Source organism: Balaenoptera acutorostrata, chromosome 10, assembly GCF_949987535.1.
Source record: "Balaenoptera acutorostrata chromosome 10, mBalAcu1.1, whole genome shotgun sequence".
Classification (NCBI taxonomy): domain Eukaryota; kingdom Metazoa; phylum Chordata; class Mammalia; order Artiodactyla; family Balaenopteridae; genus Balaenoptera; species Balaenoptera acutorostrata.
The window spans coordinates 35,996,104-36,019,789 of NC_080073.1; positions in this window are offsets into that span (position 1 = coordinate 35,996,104).

The following is a 23,686-nucleotide window of genomic DNA, read 5'->3' on the forward strand; positions in this document are numbered from 1 at the left end:
CTCTTTCAATCTGTAGTTCAAAACATTCCAGAAAATATTTCAAGAAAGTTTTCTTGACTTTCAATTTTAACACTTCTTCTTTCCGTTTCTTTGGACTTCTTCCCCTCCCATTATCTGTATTTCTGACCTTTCTTATCTCCTACGTATCACTTCTCTCAAGTCCTTTTAATTTCTTTCTTCATTTCTTTTTTACTGTTAAATTATATTTCTTTTTACCTTCTACTATCTCTGTTCTACTGTTCCTTCTGGTTTGGTCTTCTTTTCTAAAATGATTCTTTTCCCTTCTATTTCTAGTTCTGTCTTGAAGTTTTGTCACCTCATTTGTAAGTTTTTCTAATTCGGATGAATAAGGTTCTTTATGTCTTTTATAATTTTCTTAATCTCTTTTAGTTCTTCTGAAAGAGTATATGACTATATTTAATGATATTTCCAGCATGCCTTCTGGCAAGCTCTCATTGTCTATATTCCCTTCATCTTTGCACAAAAACATTGAGGACCAGAGAGTGGTTACTCATACAAGTTCACTTTTTGAAGCATAAAAAACAACTGAATTTTAAAAATAAATTTGCATCCTAAGGTTTCTTTGGAGAAGAGTAAGGAAAAGCAGTTCACAACACCAGTCAACAACACTCTAAGAACCCCCAGAGATAAGTCAGCTTTGCTCCTGAGATGAGGAGTTTCTTTCAGGTAACTGTTTTTTCCTTCCAGACTTCAAAAGCAAATAAACTATCAATTTAGTCAGAGGAAAGTGCACCCACATAACACACTTTCAAAAAGGCCTGATGAATCTTTTTTCAAATCTTCTTCAGTGTCAGTTCAGCTTCTGCTTTTGAGGTCCTCCCGACAGAAAAGAATCATCTCTGTTCCTTTGTGTGAGTCAAAGAGAGAGACGGATGACATACTGAATTAATGTGAAAGGGAGTTTCAAACGCAGACACCATCCAACAGCAACTCTGAGCATAAAACTGTCTTCATTGAGATATTTGATGAATTGTTTGATGTCAAGCAGTATTATTTAATTAGATGCTTGTCTCTCTTCACATAAAAAGACAGATTACTGTATTATACAGAGGAATGAATTTTAAAATGTCCTACCAATAAAATAAAAACTTTGCCCTCAAAATGTTTTAACCACTTGAACTTTAAAATGCAAATTGTCTCCACAGTTACTTTATATTTTCTTTGAATTGATAAGAATAATTTATTTAATATTAAGATAATTACCTATGACTCAAAGACATAGAAAACAAACTTACAGTTACCAGAGGGGATAGCAGGGGGGTGGGGGTAGAAGATAAATTAGGAGGTTGGGATTAATGTATACACGCTACTGTGTATAAAATAGATAAACAACAAGGACCTACTGTATAGTGCAGGGAACTATATTCAATGCCTTGTAATAATTTATAATGGAAAAGAATCTGAAAAAGAATATATATATGTATATATATGTATAATTGAATCACTTTGCTGTACACCTAAAGCTAACACAACATTGTAAATTAACTATACTTCAATTAAAAATGGATAAAATACCAACAAATTCAGAAAAAAAGATAATTACCTATTAAAAATAATTATCTTGCATGGCAGTATAGAAAACACCCAAGCACTCCTTTGATTAAAGATAAAAATCTCTGAGCAATTGAATATAAAAAAAGAAGCTGTTAGACTTAAATAATTATGGCTGAAAAACTTAGGTTTTTGTTTTCTTTTTTAAAATTTTATTGAGGTATAGTTGATTTATAATGTATCAATTTCTGCTATACAGCAAAGTGACTCACTTATATGTATGTATATTTTTTCATATTATTTTCCATTATGGTTTATCACAGGATATTGAATACAGTTCCCTGTGCTATACAGTAGGACCTTGTTTTTATCCATTCTCTATATAATAATTTGCATCTGCTAAAAAACCACAGTGTCTTGATTCCTATTCCTTTATTTTTTTTTAAACATCTTTACTGGAGTATAATTACTTTACAATGGTGTGTTAGTTTCTGCTGTATAACAAAGTGAATCAGCTATACACATATATATGTCCCCACATCTCCTCCCTCTTGCATCTCCCTCCCACCCTCCCTATCCCACCCCTCTAGGTGGTCACAAAGCACAGAGCTGATCTCCCTGTGCTATGCAGCTGCTTCCCACTAGCTTTCTATTTTACATTTGGTAGTGTATATATGTCCATGCCACTCTCTCACTTTGTCCCAGCTTACCCCTCCCCCTCCCCGTGTCCTCAAGTCCATTCTCTACGTCTGCATCTTTATTCCTGTGCTGCCCCTAGGTTCTTCAGAACCATTTTTTCTTAGATTCCATATTTATGTGTTAACATATGGTATTTGTTTTTCTCTTTCTGACTTACTTCACTCTGTACGATAGTCTCTAGGTCCATCCACCTCACTACAAATAACTCAATTTCATTTCTTTTTATGGCTGAGTAATATTCCATTACATAGGTTTTGCCACCCAAATAAGAGCCTGTGAAATCCCAAAAAATCCGTAAAGAATTTCCCAGCAGTAATTTCCTGTCCATCACCGTACTTGCTCCCAAGTCTTTGTCACGTTCATTCTCAAAGAGTAACAAAGACTGTCTCTCTGTCCTCAGGCTACCAGGTGCTAAGCAATCCATCAGGGAACCACCAATAATGTTAAGATATGAGTTGAGGAGGGAAAAGAAAGGAATATGGAAGAAAAGAAGGGGAAACTAAAAAGGGGAAGATGGAAGTGGAGCCATGGAGTAGGACAAAAGGAGAGAAAGAAATGTTTGAGGGCCATTAACCTCCAGCTCCTAACAGAGACACCTATCACCATTGTTACCACCCTCATCATATGATGTCAACATTTGCTTTGCACTTACTGTGTACCAAGCACTGTATTTGTGCCTTACATGCAGCCTCTCACTTTATTCTTGCAACAATCTCATAAGGTAGCCATTCCCATTTAAAATCATAGATTGATTTGTAAATGTGTGTTCATGGCAGGATTGTTCATACTAGCCAAAAAGTGAAAAGAATCCAAATGTCCATCAACTGATGAACGGATAGACAAAATTTGGCATATCCATACAGGAATACTATTCAGCAATAAAAAGAAATAAAGTACTAATACATGCTACAGCATGGATGAACCCTGAAAACTTTGTGCTAAGTAAAAGAAGTCAGTCACAAAAGACCACATAGGGTGTGATCCCATTTATGTGAACATTCTAGAATAGGCAAACCTATAGAAATAGAAAGTAGATTAGTGGTTGCCTAGGGTTGGGAGCCGGGGGCAGGGGGAGAATTGGGAGTAACTGTTAATGGAAACAGGGTTTCTTTTTTTGAGTGAAAAAATGTTCTGACATTGATTATAGTGATGGCTGCACAATCTACCCATATATTAAAACCACTGAATTATATACTTTAAATGGGTGAATTGCATAGTATATGAATCATATCTTAATAAAGCTGTTATTTAAAAATTATAGATTGAAAAAATCATAGATTGAACTGGTATAGAGTCACTCCTTGAGGAAGGGAGCCCACGATTATTTATTTAAGAATAACAACTGGCTTATTTCTGAGCTATTTAAGGGGCCCTAAAAATATGGTAGAAAAAACTTCTCCCCATCTGGGCTGGGAGCCAGGGATCTGAGTTCTAGTGTTCTCCACTAACCTGCTGATAATTTTGAATAAGCAAAATCTGGAAATATGGGGAGGCACACAATCCGGTGTTACTAAAGGAAATACCATGCATGTACTGCTTTGTAGGTGCCTTAGTTTATAAAGTCAACCTCCACCTCCACCTAATCACCAAGTACTGGAGAGTCTATCTGCTTAACTCCTCTCCCATCTGTTTCCTTTTCTCCATTTCCACCACCCCCTGTCTTGCTCAGGCCTTTATCATTTCTAGGTTACTGTAATCACTCCTAACAGGGTCTCTCTGCCTCTACTCAATGTCCCCTTCCATTTCCCCAAACACTGGGTGCCAGGGTGATCTCTTTAAAAGTAAGGTCTTAATCATTAGGGAAATGCAAATCAAAACTATGATGAGATACCACTTCATACCCATTAGGATGACTACTATCAAAAAACAGAAAACACCAAGTGTTGACAAAGATGTGGAGGGACTTCCTTGGTGGCTCAGTGGTTAAGAATCCGCCTGCCAATGCAGGGGACATGGGTTCGAGCCATTGGCCAGGAAGATCCAACGTGCCGCGGAGCAACTAAGCCCGTGCGCCACAACTACTGAGCCTGCGCTCTAGACCCCACGAGCCACAACTACTGAGCTTGCGTGCGGCAACTACTGAAGCCCGCAACTACTGAAGCCCGCAACTACTGAAGCCCCCCTAGAGCCCATGCTCCGCGACAAGTGTAGCCACCGCAGTGAGAAGCCTGCGCACCGCAATGAAGAGTAGCCCCCGCTCGCCGCAACCAGAGAAAGCCCGCGAGCAGCAACGAAGGCCCAACACAGCCAAAAGTAAATAAATAAATAAATACATACATACATTTATTAAAAAAAAAAATGTGGAGAAATTGGAACCCTTGTGCGCTGTTGATGGGAATGTAAAATGGTATAGCTGTTGTGGAAAATAGTATGATGATTCCTTAGAAAATTAAAGTATTACCATATGATCCAGCCATTCCATTTCTAGGTATATACCCAAAAGAATTATGAGAGTCTCAAACAGATATTTGTATACCCGAGTTCATAGCAGCATTATTCACAATAGCTAAAACGTGGAAGCAACACAAAAGTCCATCAACAGATGAAAGGATAAGCAAAATACACTTACACAAAATACTGAATACATACAAAGGATTCTGCCTTAAAAAGGAAGGAAATTCTGACATATGCTACAACATAGATGAACCTTGAGGACATTGTGCTAAGTGAAATAAGCCAGCCGCAAAAAGACAAATACTGTATGACTCCACTTATGTGGGGTACCTAAAGTAGTCAAAATCATATGGACAGAAAGTAGAATGATGGTTGCCAGAGACTGGGAGGAGGGGAGAATGGGCAGTTATTATGTGCTGGGTAGAGTTTCAGTTTTGCAAGATGGAAAGAGTTCTGGAGATGGATGGTGGTGATGGTTGTACAACAGTATGACAGTATTTAATACCGCTGAAATGTACACTTTAAAATGGCTAAGATGGTAAATTTTATGTTGTGTGTATTTTACCTCAATAAAAAGATTGGGATTTTTTAATTAACAAAAAAAACCAATTAAGTTCACTGGTCTTGGTACTAGTACCACTACCCTGCCTGAATCTCTTCCATACTCCTTTTGTCTTATAAGATGAAAGTCAAGTTGCTTGACTGCCCATCCTTTACTGACCTGCCTCCTAGCCTCACCTCTGTCAAACTTCCATCCAACAGAGATGACACTCCCTCAGCCCCAGAGGTACGATGACCAGAGGACAGGAGGTCCCTTACACATATCACAATTGCTCACATGTCCATGCCTTTGCACGCCGTTCCCTCCGTGGAATTGCCTTTCCTCCACTCTTCCTATTGTAAATGTCTAGACCAAAGACCATTCATCTGGTTGCCTCTGAGGTGGTGGGGTGGGGCGGAGCACTGGCTGGAAAGGAGCACAAAGGAACTCTCTGTGCTGATGAAAATGATTTATATCTTGATTAAAGATCAAAATGCACTGACATGTATTACCACCTGTGCATTTTATCTCAACTGTTTATAATGGGAAGCAACACGAAAAGAGTCAACCCAAAGCATCATTTCTTATAAGAAGTTTTCCCTGAGCCCCACAGGCTGATTCAGATAACCCTCCTCTGTGCCCACATAACACTCCATGAACCCTTCTATTGCAGGACTTACCCTATCCTACTGTATGTACACAACTGTTGAAGTCATTTGTCTACCTTGCCAGGCCAAAAGCTTTAGCGGGCAAAGACCATGTCTTAACAGCTTTATTTCCCTAGCACCTACTACACCGTTGTGGTATCTCCCGCACCACCAAAAGCACTCCGTAAACAAACATCTATTGGATGGATCCAAATGAGATACGATGATGGGCAGAAGATGGTGGAGGTGCAAGAGGGAGACAGGAAAATATCTCTGAGGTTGTAACAGAACCAAAAAAATACTACATCACAGTGAAATGTAATCACCAACCACAATTAGGATCAGCTTACAAATTACCCCCACCACTGGCTACCACCCTCCGTCTGCAGACACACATAAACACACCATCATCATCACTTTCTTTATCGTTCCCTTTAAACAGTTTACACCAAGATTAGCGTGTTTGGGGATCATGGGGGACATTTTCCCAATGTGATGTGAGACTTGTCTGTTTATGCCCCTCCAACCTGTATCAACAGTCCTGTAGAAAAACATCTAGAAGCCATTCCCACAGTGAATTTACATGCTGCTGAGTGATCAGCAGGAATGGTGGCAAATCCATTTTCCAGGAAAGGCTCCTTGTTTCCTGCTCCTCATGTAGGGAATTCATCGCTAATCTCCTCAAAGCACATGTGTAAGTGAGCTTTATCATCCCTATAATTAACTTAATTTAGATAAATATTAGTCTCCATAAATTTTACATCATAAGCTTGGCTACAGCTGAATGCTCCAGGAGGCCCCTATGTGCTGCAGGAATCAATGAAATGTTAACTAGCACTGACATCTCAGCAGGTGCCGCGGAGGAGAGGAGAATCCAGAAAACGGTTGTGCTACACCAGGCATCTCTGGCCCACCTCATCAAGGGTACCTCCTGGCCACTCTTCCACCTCCATTTACTGACCCAGAACCACAGCCTCAGCCTGAGCAGACGGTGACATTCCTCCGCATCTGATACCCTTCCCCATCCCCTGCCCACTCAGCCCATCGAAACCTCCGTCTGGAAAGAACGGAGACTCAACGCTTAACGGTAAATTGACTGATACAGATCCATGTTCTCCCACGAGCAACTCCAAATCCCCAAACTCTGAAAACCAACAAATTTTTTCTTTTTCACTTTTTTAAAAAAATGTTTTTAATTTCTTCTTCTCTATTTAAAATTTGTTTTCATTTTTTGTTTCTTTGATCCAAAAAACTTTTTAAGGCTTAAGGCAAACTCATTTGACAGAACACCCTGGCCTGAACTGACAGGAGACCATTTGTAATCTTTATCCCACCTGGCCCAAATACTCATCTTTGATTACAGACTGCTGCCCCAGGCCGTGTTGGCAGTATTACATAATATACGGTATAGGCAATGTATCACCTTTCTAAAACCCCAAAATGTCTGGATGCTAAAATACATCCAGCACCAAATATTTTAGATATGGGACTGTGGGCCTGAACCCACGAACAGGCCAATCAGATCTGTTTGTGGTGGGTGCCCATAAGGACATTTCTGGGGCCCGGGTGGAAAGAGCAATCACAACGGTACGTAGCTTCTGGACATCTAACATTGATGACAGAGCAGGGAGTGGGGCACGCCTGCCTGGCAGCGCCATATCTGGCTCGGAGCATCACGTCTTCCAGGGGGTTTATATTCCAGCAGCCCCAATGCACAGGAGCCACTCATTAGCCATGCCCTTGCTCTGCAAAACAATGATTAGGAGATGGTGAAGATGCACTCACTGCCTCAGAGACAGGGCCCTGATGCAGAGCTCAGAGAGTGCCTACAAAGTTTGGCAACAAACTTTCAGAATGGCTGTGGCTGGGTGTCATCTCCACAGCAGCAGGTCAACTCAATGGATTCTGGTCCCCATTTAATCACACCAGTTTGTCGATACCATAAACACGTATATGGAGGTTGAACTGAATTGTTTTCTTGTTACTGAAATTTACAAACATGCAGAACGGTGCACATATCATAAGCATACCACTGGATGAATTTTCACAAATTGAACATACCCATGAACCAGTGTCCAAGTCAAAATATACAATATCCCCAGCACTGCAGAAACCTCCTCCATGTTTCCTTCCAAGTCATAACCATGCCTCGCCCCACCAAGGGCAACCACAATCCTAACTAGAATTCTAAGAGTCTATTATTTCCAGCTTGATTTTTACATTAAATTCATCAAATGTTTTGCCGCTATGTAGACCCAATTTTGGTGATGACCAGGTTTGCTCCCTGCCTTCTGAAGGTAGTACTATAAAATTAGCTGGGCAGCAGGTGAGGCAAAGCAACCACAGTAAAGTTCTGATACAACTCAAGAAGCACATGCCCTAACCCCAACCTGGCGTTGCCTCAAAATCAAACTCTGACAATGGCCATCATCAAAAAAATCTACAAACAATAAATGCTGGAGAGGGTGTGGAGAAAAGGGAATCCTCTTAACACTGTTGGTGGGAATGTAAATTGATAGAGCCACTATGGAGAACAGTATGGAGGGTCCTTTAAAAACTAAAAATAGAACTACCATATGACCCAGCAATCCCACTACTGGGCATATACTCAGAGAAAAGCATAATTCAAAAAGATACACACACCCCAGTGTTCATTGCAGTACTATTTACAATAGCCAGGACATGAAAGCAACCTAAATGTGCATCAAAAGAGAAATGGATAAAGAAGATGTGGTACATATATACAATGGAATATTACTCAGCCATAAAAAGGAACGAAATTGTGCCATTTGCAGAGATGTGGATGGACCTAGAGACTGTCATACAGAGTGAAGTAAGTCAGAAAGAGAAAAGCAAATATCATATAATATCGCTTGTATGTGGAATCTAGAAAAATGGTACAGATAAACTTATTTGCAAAGCAGAAATAGAAACACAGACGTAGAGTACAAATGTATGGATACCAAGGGGGGAAGGTGGGGTGCAATAAATTGGGAGACTGGGATTGACATATATACACTACTATGTATAAAATAGATAACTAATGAGAACCCACTATATAGCACAGGGAGCTCTGCTCAATGCTCTGTGGTGACCTAAATGGGAAGGAAATCCAAAAAAGAGGAGAAATATGTATATGTATAGCTGATTCACTTTGCTGTACAGCAGAAACTAACACAACATTGTAAAGCAACTATACTCCAATAAAAATTAATTAAAAAAAATCAAACTCTGACAGATACAAAAAGAGGCAATGCTTGCTTGCAATAAAGAGCACAGAAATCTAATTTAAATAAGATTATTCAAATATACGCATCACTTAAAGCTTGTAAAATGCCATTTTTTTAAACTGAGATAAAATTCAATTAACATAAACTTCACCATGTTAGCCATTTTTAAATGTATAACATAGTGGTATATTCACAGAGTTGTACAACCATCATCACTAACTGCAGAACATTTCCATCACACCATAAAGAAACCCCTTATCTGTTAGTAGTTACTCCAATTTCCCTATTCCCCCCATCCCTTGGCAACCACCAATCTACTTGTGGTTTCTATGGATCTGCCTATTCTAGACATTTCATATAAATGGAATCATACAATATGTGGCCTTTTCTGTCTGGCGTTTCTCACTTAGCAGAATGTTTTCAAGGTTCATCCATGGTGTAGCATGCATTAGCACTTTGTTCCTCTTTATGGGTGAATAATATTGCATTTTATGGATACACCACATTTTGTTTATCCAATGATAATTTGATGAACATTTGGGGTTGTTTCCTCCTTTTGGCTATTAATGCTGCTATGAGCATTCATGTACAAGTCCTTATGCACTTGTTTTCATATGAAAATATATGTTTTCAACCCTCTTGGGTATATACCTGGGAATGAAATTGCTGGGTCACATGATAACTCTAACATTTTGAAGAACTGCCAATTCTGTCTTACAAAGTGACTGCTGCATTTCACATTCCCACCAGCAATGTTTGAAGGCTCCAATTTCTCCACATCCTCACCAACACTTGTTATTTTCCATCATTATTATTTTTATTATTATTATAGCCATTCTAGTAGGTATGAAGTAGTATCTCATTGTGGTTTTGACTCATTGCCCTAATGACTAATGATGTTGAGCATCTTTTCACATTCTTACTTGTTTTGTGTATCCACTTTGGAGAAATGTCTGTTCAGATCTTTTGCTTATTTTTATTTTTTTCTTCCAGTTTTATTGAGATATAATTGACATACAACCCTGTATAAGCTTAAGGTGTACAGCCTAGTGATTTTTTTTCCATTTATTTTCCTTTGTTTTTATAATAGTCTAGTTTTATTTTATTTTATTTTATTTTTTAACATCTTTATTGGAGTATAATTGCTTTACAATGTTACATTAGTTTCTGCTGTATAACAAAGTGAAGCAGCTATATGTATACATATATCCCCATATCCCCTCCCTTTTGCATCTCCCTCCCACCCTTCCTATCCTACCCCTCTAGGTGGTCACAAAGCACTGAGATGATCTCCCTGTGCTATGCAGCTGCTTCCCACTAGCTATCTATTTTACATTCGGTAGTGTATATATGTCAATGCTACTCTCTCACTTCATCCCAGCTTACCCTTCCTCCCCACACCCGTGTCCTTTGTTTTAAATTCTTTTTTTTTAATTTAATTTTATTTATTTTTTTACACAGCAGGTTCTTATTAGTCATCAATTTTATACACATCAGTGTATACATGTCAATCCCAATCTCCCAATTCATCACACCACCACCACCCCCCACTGCTTTCCCCGCCTTGGTGTCCATACGTTTTTTCTCTACTTCTGTGTCTCTATTTCTGCCTGCAAACCGGTTCACCTGTACCATTTTTCTAGGTTCCACATATATGCGTTAATATACGATATTTGTTTTTCTCTTTCTGACTTGCTTCACTCTGTATGACAGTCTCTAGAGTCATCCACGTCTCTACAAATGACCCAATTTTATTCCTTTTTATGGCTGAGTAATATTCCATTGTATATATGTACCACATCTTCTTTATCCATTCATCTGTCAATGGGCATTTAGGCTGCTTCCATGACTTGGCTATTGTAAATAGTGCTGCAATGAACATTGGGGTGCATGTGTCTTTTTGAATTATGGTTTTCTCTGGGTATATGCCCAGTAGTGGGATTGCTGGGTCATATGGTAATTCTATTTTTAATTCTTTAAGGAACCTCCATACTGTTCTCCATAGTGGCTGCATCAATTTACATTCCCACCAACAGAGCAAGAGGGTTCCCTTTTCTCCACACCCTCTCCAGCATTTGTTGTTTGTAGATTTTCTGATGATGCCCATTCTAACTGGTGTGAGGTGATACCTCATTGTAATTTGGATTTGCATTTCTCTAATATTAGTGATGTTGAGCAGCTTTTCATGTGCTTCTTGGCCATCTGTATGTCTTCTTTGGAGAAATGTCTATTAAGGTCTTCTGCCCATTTTTGAATAGGGTTGTTTGTTTTTTTAATATTGAGCTGCATGCACTATTTATATATTTTGGAGATTAATCCTTTGTTCGTTGATTCGTTTGCAAATATTTTCTCCCATTCTGAGGGTTGTCTTTTCGTCTTGTTTATGGTTTCCTTTGCTGTGCAAAAGCTTTTAAGTTTCATTAGGTCCCATTTGTTCATTTCTGTTTTTATTTCCATTACTCTAGGAGGTGGGTCAAAAAAGATCTCAGCATAGTGATTTGACTTGCATACATCATGAAATGATTATCACAATAAGTTATTGAATATCCATCATCTCATATAGACACAACATTAAAGAAATAGAAAAAAATGTTTTGTGATGAGATCTCCTAGGATTCACTCTCTTAATGACTTTCATATATGACATGCAGTGGTGTTCATTGTATTTATCATGTTGTACATCACATCCTCAGTACTTATTTATCTTATGACTGGAAGTTTGTACCTTTTGACTGCCTTCATCCAATTCCCCCTCCCCTTCACCACAAATCTGATCTCTTTTTCTATGAGTTGGTTTGTTTATTGTTGAATTTTAATTGACCTACAACACCATGTTAGTTCCTGTTACACAGCATAGTGATTTGGTATTTCTATACATTTCAAAATGATCACCATGATAAGTCTAGTTACAATATGTCACCATATAGATATTATAGTTATTGACTGTATTCCCCACACTGTACATTTTATACAGGTGACATTTATTTGCGACTGTAAGTTTGTACCTCTTAATCTCCCTCACCTATTTTTCCTTTGCTTATTTTTAAATTGGATTGTTTTTCTTTATATTGTTAAGTTGTAAATATTCTTTATAAATTGTAGATACTAGACCCTTATCAGATAAGATTTGCAGATGTGTTCTCCCACTCTGTGGGTTGTCTTCTCACTTTCTTGATAGTGTCCTTTGAAGAATAAAAATTTTTAATTTTGCAAAAGTTCTATTTGTCTATTTATTCTTTTGTTGCTTATGCCTTTGGTGTCATATTTAGAAACCAATGCCTACTACACCATCACGAAGATTTACACCTATGTCTTCTCCTAAGAGTTTTATACCTTTGTAAAATGTCATTTTAATAAATCGTTTTGATTTATGTAAGACAACTATCATACCAAAACTCTCTTATTATGAGTTACAAAAATACAAAGAAAACTTGCCAAATATATTTTAGTTTTATCTTTCAAAGCGTAAGAGTTTAGAAAGTAGTCACTGGAGTCAAATCCTGGATTCAGCATGTCTGAGGAGCTCCTTTGGAGAATTTGTGTGTCCTGATTTAGAATGACTGTTTCAAATTATATATGTGGCCTATATATTTTTCTATAATTGTCTGTATGTCCAAGTCTATATAAATATAATATATGGTCCAGCACTAGAAACAATTAACATAAAAAAACAGAAAACTGTATAAACTGGTACAATCCCATACCCACTAAGCCATAGAAAGACAAAGGGTATGTCAGTAGCGGAAGAGCTGTCCACTGACATAATATTAAAAATATTTTTTGAGACTGAAGAAAACCCAATTCCAGTTACCTAATCTCTCCAAGCTTCAGTTTTTGCCTCTATAATATGGAGATGATAATCATACCTACCTCATAGGTTATGAGGATTAAATATGATAATGTATGAAAAGTAACAATAGCATCTGTCACACAATATGCTTAATGAATGTCAGCTATTATTATTTTTATTAAGTTTAATGTACATTAAAATTGTTTTGTAGTAGGGAATTCCCTGGCAGTCCAGTGGTTAGGACTCCACGCTTCCACTGCTCTGGGCCTGGGTTCAATCCCTGGTCAGGGAACTAAGATCCTGCAAGCTGCGCAACATGGCCCAAAAAATTAAAAATTTGTTTTGTAATAATTTTTTTAAATAACACATTTTCCTTGTGACCCTCTCTGTTCTCTCTTGCCCAAAGAAGGATATAAACTGTCTGCAAGCAAATGAGCAAATAATGATTTGAGCTGAAGATAAATAGCCTTGGGAGAAATCTACGGGATTAGAGAGGTAAACTGGAAACTTTAGAGTGGTTAAAGACCAAGAAGTGTTCATTTTTCCATCTCTTGGGTGATACTCTAATTACTTGTCCACTGGCACTGAGCTTTTTGAGACCTAAGCAGTTAACTTCCCCAAAAATATTTAATTGAGCATTTTCCTGAGAATTTCCTTGTTTACTGGGAAGGTGTCATAATATATTCTAAAGAGTGAGAATTAGGAAACCTGAGTTTGGGTTCTGACTCTGCTATTAATTGTGTGACTCTGGAGATCTGCCTCATTTCTCTGGCCTTTTGTGTCTATTTGAGGAAGGAAGGAAGGAAGGAAGGAAGGAAGGAAGGAAGGAAGGAAGGAAGGAAGGGAGGGAGGGAGGGAGGGAGGGAGGGAGGGAGGGAGGGAGGGGAGGGGAGGGGAGGGGAGGGGAGTCGAGTCAAGAAGCAGGGGAGAGAGGGAGGGAAGGAAATGCCCTCCTGATCCTAAAAGTCTGATGGTTTGGGAAATTCTACATTTAGAAGTTCTTTTCTCCTCTATCTGTAGCAAGCAGAAATGCTCAAGCCAGTTTTTCAAGCTACTTGTGTGCGCTAGCCTTTGTGATAGCGCTTCTATCACATTTAGCTTTTGGAAGTAATCCATAGCCCAAAAGATAATCTTCCTTTCTTTGTTTAGCATCTCTACCCAAAAGCCAAGCATCCATACATTTGGAGGGAAGGAAGGCTCTGTGCCAGGCTCGCAGATGGGCCTAAATGTTGACTCCCCAGGGATGCTGCAGGAGATCAAAGGGGAAGACGTGCTGACTAAACGTCCAGGAGGAATCGCTGTGAGCCCAGAGCTTGGAGGGACTGTGTCATTCCTGACCAGCTGAGTTTTAGAAAGGAAGCAGAAGCAGAAGACACCAAAATAATGCTTTAAAGTTCCTGCTCTTGCCATTTGTCTCTGTCAGGGATAGAAGTATTCACACAATTCATTCACTTATTCCATAAAAATATATTGAGAGCCTATGATTTGCCAAGTACTATTCTAGGTGCTGGGAATACAGCAGGGAAAAAAATTACGTTCCTGTATCCACAAAGCTTACCTTCTAGTGGGGAAGACAGGCAATAGACAAATAAACAAGTAGACAAGTAGGTGTACGTGTGTGCACGTATGCAGGCATAGGTGGAGAATGTGTGCACATGGGGATGCATATATTTATGGGTGCGTATATGCGTCAGTAGGTTAAGTGCTTTGGAAAAAAAAGAAAAGCAGAGAAAGTGGCATAGGGAATGGGGAAGGGGTTGGGTACAAGTTATTATTTTAAACAGAGTGAGCTTCATCAATTAGGTGACATATAAACACAGAACTGAAAGATGAGGAACTGAGGTGTCTGGAGGAACAGCATTCTAGCAGAAAAACAGTAAGTGCAAAGGCCTGGAGATGACAACATGTGAGTCGTCTATGAGGAATAGCAAGGAATCCAGTGAGGATGAATCAGAGAAAGCAAGGCAGAGAGCAGCAGGAGGTGAGTGTGATGGGGTGCGGGGAGGGCGCATCACGGAGGGCTTGTAAGACACCGTAAGAACTTCAGCTTTTATTCTGCCCAACGTGGGGGTCCACTGAACAATTCTGAGCAGAAGAGACACGTGATCTGACTTAGGCTTTAGAATGACCTCTCGAGCTGCTAGGAATATACCATAGGAGGCTGGCAGAGGGACGCCAGTCAGGAACTTATTGCACTTACCCTACAAGAGGTGATGGGGGCTTAGACAAGGGGATTTAGCCATGAAGGTAATGAGAAGGAGCTGGATTCTGGATGTATTTTGAAGGAAAGGCCAGCGGGATTTGCTGATAGATGTGATGTGGGGAGTAAGAAAAACAGTCAAGCATGACTATGAAGTTTTTGGTCAAAGCATCTAGATGGAAGGCTGTAGGAGGAACAAATTGGAAAGCAGGAAGGTGTGGTGACTCAGGAGTTCAGTTTTGGACATGTTGCTTTTGCAATGCATGTGAGACATCCAAGAAGAGATGAAGATATAACTCTGGAATTCAGAGGAAATGTCCTGGCTAGGAATACAAATTCAGGAGTTGATGGCATTTGTATGGGATGTAAACCCATGAGACTGGATGAGGGCCCCTGGGGAGTGAGTATAAATAAGAGGTCTGGGACTTTGTTTATTCACAAAGTTGTGCAGCCATCACCACTCTCTAATCCCAGAACACTTGGGCTTCCCTGGCTGTCCAGTGGTTAAGACTCCACGCTTCCACTGCAGGGGGCACGGGTTCGATTACTGGTCTGGAAACTAAGATCCCACAGGCCACGTGGCACAGCCAAAAAAAAAAGAAGAAGAAGAGGTCTGATGTCTGAGCCCCGGGCTCACCAATATTAAGAGGACTGGACAATAAGGAGGAAGCATCAAAGAAGACTGAGAAGATGCAGTCAGAGTAGTGAGAGGAACGTAAGAGAGAGGGTGCTCCAGAAGTCAAAAGAACAAACAACAGTGATCAGTCATGTCAAATGCTCCTGATAGGGCAAGATGAGGACTCAGGATTCACGCTACAATGTGGATGAACTTTGAAAACATTATGGTAAGTGAAAGAAGCCAGTCGCAAAAGGCCACATACTGTACAAGTCCATTTATATAGTATGTCCAGAATACACAAATCCATTGAGACAGAAAGTAGATTAGTGGTTACCAGAAGCTGCGGGAGGGAGAAACGGGGATTAACCGCTATGGGTATGAGGTGGTGAAAGTATTCTGGCCTCTGTTTTTTGTTTTCGTTGGGTTTTTTTGTTGTTGTTGTTTTGTGGGGGTTTTTGCTGCACCCCATGGCATGTGGAACTTCCCTGACTGGGGATAGAACCAACGCCCCCTGCAGTGGAAGCACGGAGCCTTAACCACTGGACAGCCAGGGAAGTCCAAGTGTTCTGGGATTAGAGACTGGTGATGGCTGCACAACTTTGTGAATAAACTTAAAAACCCACTGAACTGTATACATTAAAAGAGTGAATATTATGGTATGTGGTATATCTCCATTTAAAAAAATCTTTTAAAAAAGAGAACTCAGAGTTGACTATTGGATTTTGTGGCATGTAGGCCAATGGTGACATTGACAAAAGTGGGGATTACTGAAGTGAGTTTAAGAGAGAGTGGGAATGGGAAAATTCGAGCATCAATATGAATAACAACTGTAATGGACTGAAACACATCTAATATGTTTAAATACATGAGTTCCTAATAACACTTGAAAAAAATGACCCAAAAAACCCAAATTGAGGATGCTAGGGGACCAACTCATTATTCTGAGACTAGTGAATTTTTTAAAAATCAAAGAATTTATCTTGTTTTTCTTATATAAATTGTACCATTGGGTATCCAAATAGTAAATGAAGGTAAATTTCTCTTTTAAAATGTATTCCAGGGACTTCACTGGTGGTCCACTGGGTAAGACTCCAGGCTCCCACTGCAGGGGTCGGGGTTTGATGCCTGGTCAGGGAATTAGATCCCACATGCCGCAACTAAGAGTTCACACACCGCGACTAAAGATCCCGCATGCCACAACGAACGGTCCCACATGCCACAACTAAACATGCTGCAACAAAGATCCCACGTGCCGCAACTAAAACCCGGTGCAGCCTAAATAAATAAAAATTTTTTTAATTTAAAACATAGAATTATTCCAGCTAGTAAATAAATGAAAAGGGAAGAATAAAATTAGAATATCACCTAATATATTTTGGAACCCCTAATGAATTAATGGAAATAGGCATTGATCATCAAGAGCAACTAGCATCTCAAGGAGAAAAACAAACAGACTTTATAAGCCTCCTGATGGAAGAACACACCGGCAGCTATAAAGTCATCCTGGTCCCACACCCCCAAAATCAAACCTGTATCTGATCAAGCCTCTAAATTCAGCTACCAATTTTTAGGAGATACAGAGGGCAGAGAAACACATTAAATTACACCACAGGGATACAATTGTCAAAATCCAGATTATGAAAAACCCTAAAGGAAAAGGATCATAGTTTCCTCAACAGACAAATTACAAGGGAGGGGAGACAGAGAAAGAGAGACAGATTCAGAAACAGAGAGAAAAAGAAGAAATGCATTATACGGACAACATTTGAATCCTGTTTCAAACCCTGTAAAAAAGTTACGACAGAGATGAAACCATTAGAAATTTCAACACTGACCAGATACTTAATGATATCAAGAAATCGTTAATTTTTAAGTTATTGGTTATGGTAAAAGGGTCCTTATCTTTTAGTAACACACACTAAAATATTTACGGATAAAGGGATATGCTATATAAAATTGCTTCGAAGTATGGGAAAGGAAAAGTGAATAAGGGTGTAGATGAAATAAAATTGGCCATGATTGATCACTGTTAAGCCTGGGTGAGGAGCATCCTTGGGTTCATTCTACTATTTGCTCTACAGTTATATCTGTTTCAAACTCACCATCAAAAACTAGTTGAAAGAGAATGGGAAGAGAGGACCTGGAGAGAGCAAGTACGGACTGCTCTAGAGAAGCCAGGAGAGAAGCAGAGAAATGGGGCGGCAGCAAGAAGAGAATGTGGGGTTGACGTTTTCTGAAAGTCAGGAGGGTTTTCTGAAAATAGCGACATTGGAGAAAGTTAGTGTTCCGATGAGAGGATGACCCAGTAGGAAGGGACAACAACGGGACAGGGAGCCATGCTCTGGTGCAGGCATTAGGCTGTTACCTGCAAATAAACCCAGCACAAGTCTCACAGCCACATTGGACAGGGACATAGGTTTCTTAGAGAAGAAAACCGTCTCCAAGTTTGTTCTATTTAAGGGACCTAGAGAGGTGAATCTGGGGTACTTCCTCATCCTTGGGAAGCACCTTCCTGAAAACACCCTCTTTCCTATGATCAGACCTTAAATCAGCCATGGTTATTCTTCATTAATAATAATCCCACCTAACACCTCCGAGTCACTCTTTTCCCAAGGGTCTTTTATTTTCTTTTTTTAAATTATTTTTAAGAGAAAATAATAATTAAAACAACAGCCCATAATCCCACTGCCCAAATATGCCATTAATATTTTCTTAGATGTGACAGGGTAAGAGAGTGTCATGGACATATATACACTACCAAATGTAAAATAGATAGCTAGTGGGAAGCAGCCGCATAGCACAGGGAGATCAGCTCGGTGCTTTGTGACCACCTAGAGGGGTGGGATGGGGAGGGTGGGAGGGAGGGAGATGCAAGAGGGAAGAGAAATGGGAACATATTGTATATGTATAACTGATTCACTTTGTTATAAAGCAGATGCTAACACACTATTGTAAGGCAATTATACTTCAATAAAGACGTTTGAAAAAAAAAATTTTTCTTAAATAGTGAAATTAGGGATCATATTTTTTTTAACTTTCTATAATCAGTTCTCCTTTCTTTTATTTACTTATTTATTTATTTATTTATTTATGGCTGCACCGGGTCTTAGTTGTGGCATGCATGATCTTTCGTTGAGGCTCCCGGGCTCAGTAGTTGAGGTGCGCAGGCTTAGTTGCCCCATGGCACGTGGGATCTTAGTTCCCCAACCAAGGATCAAATCCTCGTCCCCTGCATTGGAAGGTGAATTCTTAACCACTGGACCTCCAGGGAAGTCCCAATATTTTTAACAGAAAAAAATACCTCCCCACTCCTAGTTCTATTCCCCCAACAGTAACCACAGTTTTTTGTTTACCTTTCTAGTAAATAATAATCATAATGGCATATATTATCAGCATATACGTGTTTGGATAAAAATCCATACACAAAACCATCATACTATAACTACTCTGCACCTTACTCTCTATGCTTATAATGTATCTTGGCAATCTTTATCAACACAGTTATTTTAATGGCCATGCTGTACTTTTAAATAAGCACTTTGCTATCATACCTTAGTCTCATTGAAATACATTGAAACAGAATATGTCTATTTTGCAGTTAACAGAACTGACCCAGTGTGAGATTAAATGACCTGTCCACGGTCTCACTGGAGTTGGAAGCTGAGGGCTCATTAGACCTGGGTTCCTTTTATTCCCTGTGCCACAGCGCCCCCCAGTGGCGCTCAGGTCACATTTTCCACCCACAGCACCAGGGTGTCCATCTTTTCAGTCCTCCAGTTCCCAGGAAATTTTTCATTTGAATTTATTAAGGCCATCTCACACCCTAAGACAAGGCATCTCCTTTTCAATCGAGCTCCTCTATTTGTGAAATAATTTTTATAATCATTGCATTGGGATTTAAAATTCATACTAGAATGAATTTTTACAGGTTGTATATCCTATAATATCTAATATTCTAAGCCTTTAATGTAAAAAGAGAAGGTATAGATGACCAGAGAAGTTTCTTTTTATCAATTTTTAAAATTTAATCCTATGTACTGGGCATTTTAAATGTTTGTGGTTCTTAACCTTTTGGGGAGACATGGACACTTTTGAGAATCTGATGGAGGCCACCAATCCCCTTCTGAGATAAAAGCACAGACACACAAAACATTGCTTTTAATTCCAAGGCAGTCGAAGAATTTCTAAAGGCCATCCACAGGCCCCAGGTTAAAAACCACTGCAATCATGATTTCATCTCCCCGTTTTAAACAGTGTCACAACATGCTTTTAATTAGCTCTAACTTTTAACATATATGCCAAATCTTCTCAGCCTGACTGGATATTTAGGGATATCTCAGTATGAGCTCAACTATCTCGGGCAATCTGAACACCCTGAAATATTTTGTTTCAAATGTTTTTAAAAAGAAGAGAATTAAATTTCATTTTCCATTGAAATAGTTATTCAACAAAAAAGATATTGAAATTAAGGTTTGACCTACGTTACACAGTGATAACTGATGCTCAATCCTTACTTACACTGAAAACCAAACCAAACCAAAAAAAAAAAAACCCTAGGCTTTGGATATAGTAGGGGGGTGTAGAGGGGACCCAGGATTCATCACCTCAATTAATCATTAACTTCAGAAATATAATGACCCTCAGGGGCAGAGAAAGTTTACACTATGGCTTTTGGGTGGCAAAAACACCCCCTAAAGGGACTTCCCTGCTGGCTCAGTGGTTAAGACTCTGCACACCCAATGCAGGGGGCCCGGGTTCGATCGCTGGTCAGGGAACTAGATCCCACGTGAATGCCGCAGCTAAGAGCTCACATGCCACAACTAAGGAGCCCATGTGCCGCAACTAAGGAGCCCATGTGCCACAACTAAGGAGTCCGCCTGCCGCAACTAAGACCCGGCACAACCAAATAAATAAATAATTTTTTTTTAATTTATTAAAAAAAAACACCCCCTAAAGAAAATCTTTCTTCTACCACCTTTCAAGTCTGCTACTCTAACTAGGGTACCCTTTCTTGAGGTGTTTTAGGACATCACTCTACAAATGCTCAGATCCTCATCGAAATGGAGTCTGCATATAACACCATTAATAAGTAACAATAAAGGACTGTATCTATTTTTTTCTTCACATGGTTATAACTATCTTTAATTTCCCTCTTCCACCAAGTGACTATCCAACTTTCCAGCCCAAAGGCCACCCTGAACAAGAATTTAGTCTGCTGCCTAGAGTGTGAAAAAGCTGTTTTCAAGCCTTTCAAAAAAGTGACCCTTTTTTCACTATTTAATAAGGTGAGAAAAAGAGGGGAAGAGGGTAGTAACAATAACATCATTTTCTCACCTCTAAGAGCTTCTCCAAGGCCCTGTTCCCAACACCACCCCTAACCTCATCTCCCAAAGAATAAACACTTTCTTAAACACGAATCCAATCCCTCTTTACTAACTCTGCGTGTTCAGGGAAGAAATAGAGGACGGAGGCCCCTGCAGACTTGGAAGACGGTGGCCTTGCTGTACCAGAGACTGGTTGCCCAGTGGAAGCAGTTCCTCAGAGCCACAGAGGAGCCTCCCTTCCCATGTGAGTAGCAAATATTAGAACAGGTAGCTTTACCTTTTGGGGTTTTAGGGGATTTTTTGCCTTGGATCCGTTTCTCTGACTGGAAGTATTTTGTCATTTGTTGTGATTGTTCTTATTATTTTTAATACAACAGAAACCCTAGAGCATAAAGACGCAGGACTTATAGGTGTACACCTGATTCACTCTGAAATTGTATTTAGCCTTCAAAGGGATGTTATTTAGCTTGCTAGGGGGTCTGTAATGATGCAACCTCCCCCTTTCTTCAATTCCTAGGCTTACAACAAGCTCTCAAAACAGATTCTCCCCCTCGTGATGGCCACTTTCCCAGGAAGATATTTTAATTAATTAAATACAGCACAGAAGCCATTACTCCCCCTCTGTTAGTAGAGAGCAGGTTTAACCAGTGTGTCTGCCCCATCTGATTGCACTATCAAAGGGCTTTAGAAGGCCACCCAGAAAAATATATGCAAGAAAAATTACTGTAACTCTGTGCTGGGCTAGCTCACTGGGAAACTTCTGATTACCTAGCAATACGCACTTGTCCTTGGCTAACAAATATCCTCACTTTAACATATATGCCTGGCCTCAGCACTTTTCCGTCCTGAACTCTGCTGTCCTTTGATCCTCTTGACAGCACACATGTGTTCCGAGGCTCTTGAGGCTTGTGGGTGGCAATGTACCAGGAAGTGTGACCCTGGGGCCCCCATTCATTCTCCAGACAAGGAACAGCGTCGGTGGGCGGCCACCAGCGAGAGGTCAGGCTTAGGTTTCCAGAAAGGCTGACCACGATTCCAGAGACAAGCATTTCAGCAGAGGTACCACCTTATTCACATGCTGTCAGGAGCCATGATGTCTGTCCCCTACTCAAAAAACAAATCTGTTGTTTATGGCCTATAAGGAGGGACAAGAACCTTGTCATTGATAGAGCCCTTCCTATGTGTTAGGCAGTATGTTAGCTAATTTGCCCGCGTTTTCTCAGTGTGGGCAAAGTTCCCAATTTCTACAAGCCTGGGAGGTAGAAATTATTAACCCTATTTTTTCAGATGAGAAAACAGATCCAGAGAAAAATGATTTCTCCGGTGGTACCAGCCATCACGTGATGGAGCCAAGACTGGAGTTCTTGTTTCACTTTCTGATTTGAAATGCTCAGATGTTGGGCGTCTTAAAGCTACTGGTGAGATACTGCTTTAGCGTATGCCAGCAAACAGGAGAAAAGGAGAACATTCTTTCCAAGAGTGTTCCAAGAAATATTATTCAAGAATGTAACCCCAAAGAGAACCCATATAGTTTTCTCTGTAACGAAACATATAGAAAAAGAAGGGAGTTGGCATCCTTTCCTCTCCCCTCAGTCCATCCTAACCCCACCCACCACTGAAGCTCAGGCCCAGACTCTGCTCCTCCGTGTGGCTTCTCTGAGTGCCCTTCATCTGGAACACAGCCCTGGCTAGCATAGCAGGACCATTCATTTGGCACTTTACCATATACTGCTTTATAACAGTACCCCTTCTAACTACCCCTCTGAACTCCCAGTTACTCTAATAAGCAGAGAAATGCTAAGAAAAAAAAAAAGTAAGCATCTATTGATGGATGAATGGATAAAGAAAATGTGGTATGTATATATATAATAGAAGATATATACAAATATGTATACAATAGAATATTATTAGCCATAAAAAAGAAGGACATCTTGCCATTTGCAACGTGGATGGACTTTGAGGGCATTATGCTAAGTGAAATAAGTCAGACAGAGAGAGACAAATACTGTATGATCTCACTTATATGTGGTATCTAAAAATAAATAAAATAAAACAAAGAAACTGAACTTATGGATACAGAAGACAGATTGATGATTGGCAGAGGCAGGGGGCGGGGGGAATGAGGTGAAGGGAGTCAAAAGGTACAAACTTCCAGTTATAAAGTAAACCAGTCCTGGGGATGTCATGTACAGCATGGAGACTATACTTAACAATACTGTATTACATATTTGAAAGTTGCTAAGAGAGTGGATCTTAAAAGTTCTCATCACAAGAAAAAAAATTTGTAACTACATATGGTGATGGATGTAATTGGACTATTGCAGTGATCATTTCGCAAGACATACAAATATCAAACCATTACGTTGTACACCTGAAACTAATATAATTTTCTTTGTCAATTATATCTCAATGTTTTAATATAGTCAAAAAAAAAAAGTAAAGATCCTGGACATTTCACAGATTGAATCATCAGCCCCCGATATCCAGAGCTGACTATCACAGTGGGAGCTTCAGAGCATGGAAGTCTCTGCACGGCCCACTGGCAGAGAGGAAGGGAAGCCAGGACAGAGCTTTCAAGATTCACTTGGAATATATTGAGTTGTTCAGCAGTGAAGGAGCAAGAGACAAGGAAGCCCGTGGCAGCTCCAAGAAAAAGAAAACTCCAGTCACAGAACTGAGTTAAGTCAATCATGAGGGTCTTCCCAAAAGCGTCCCAAAACTTTTTAATGC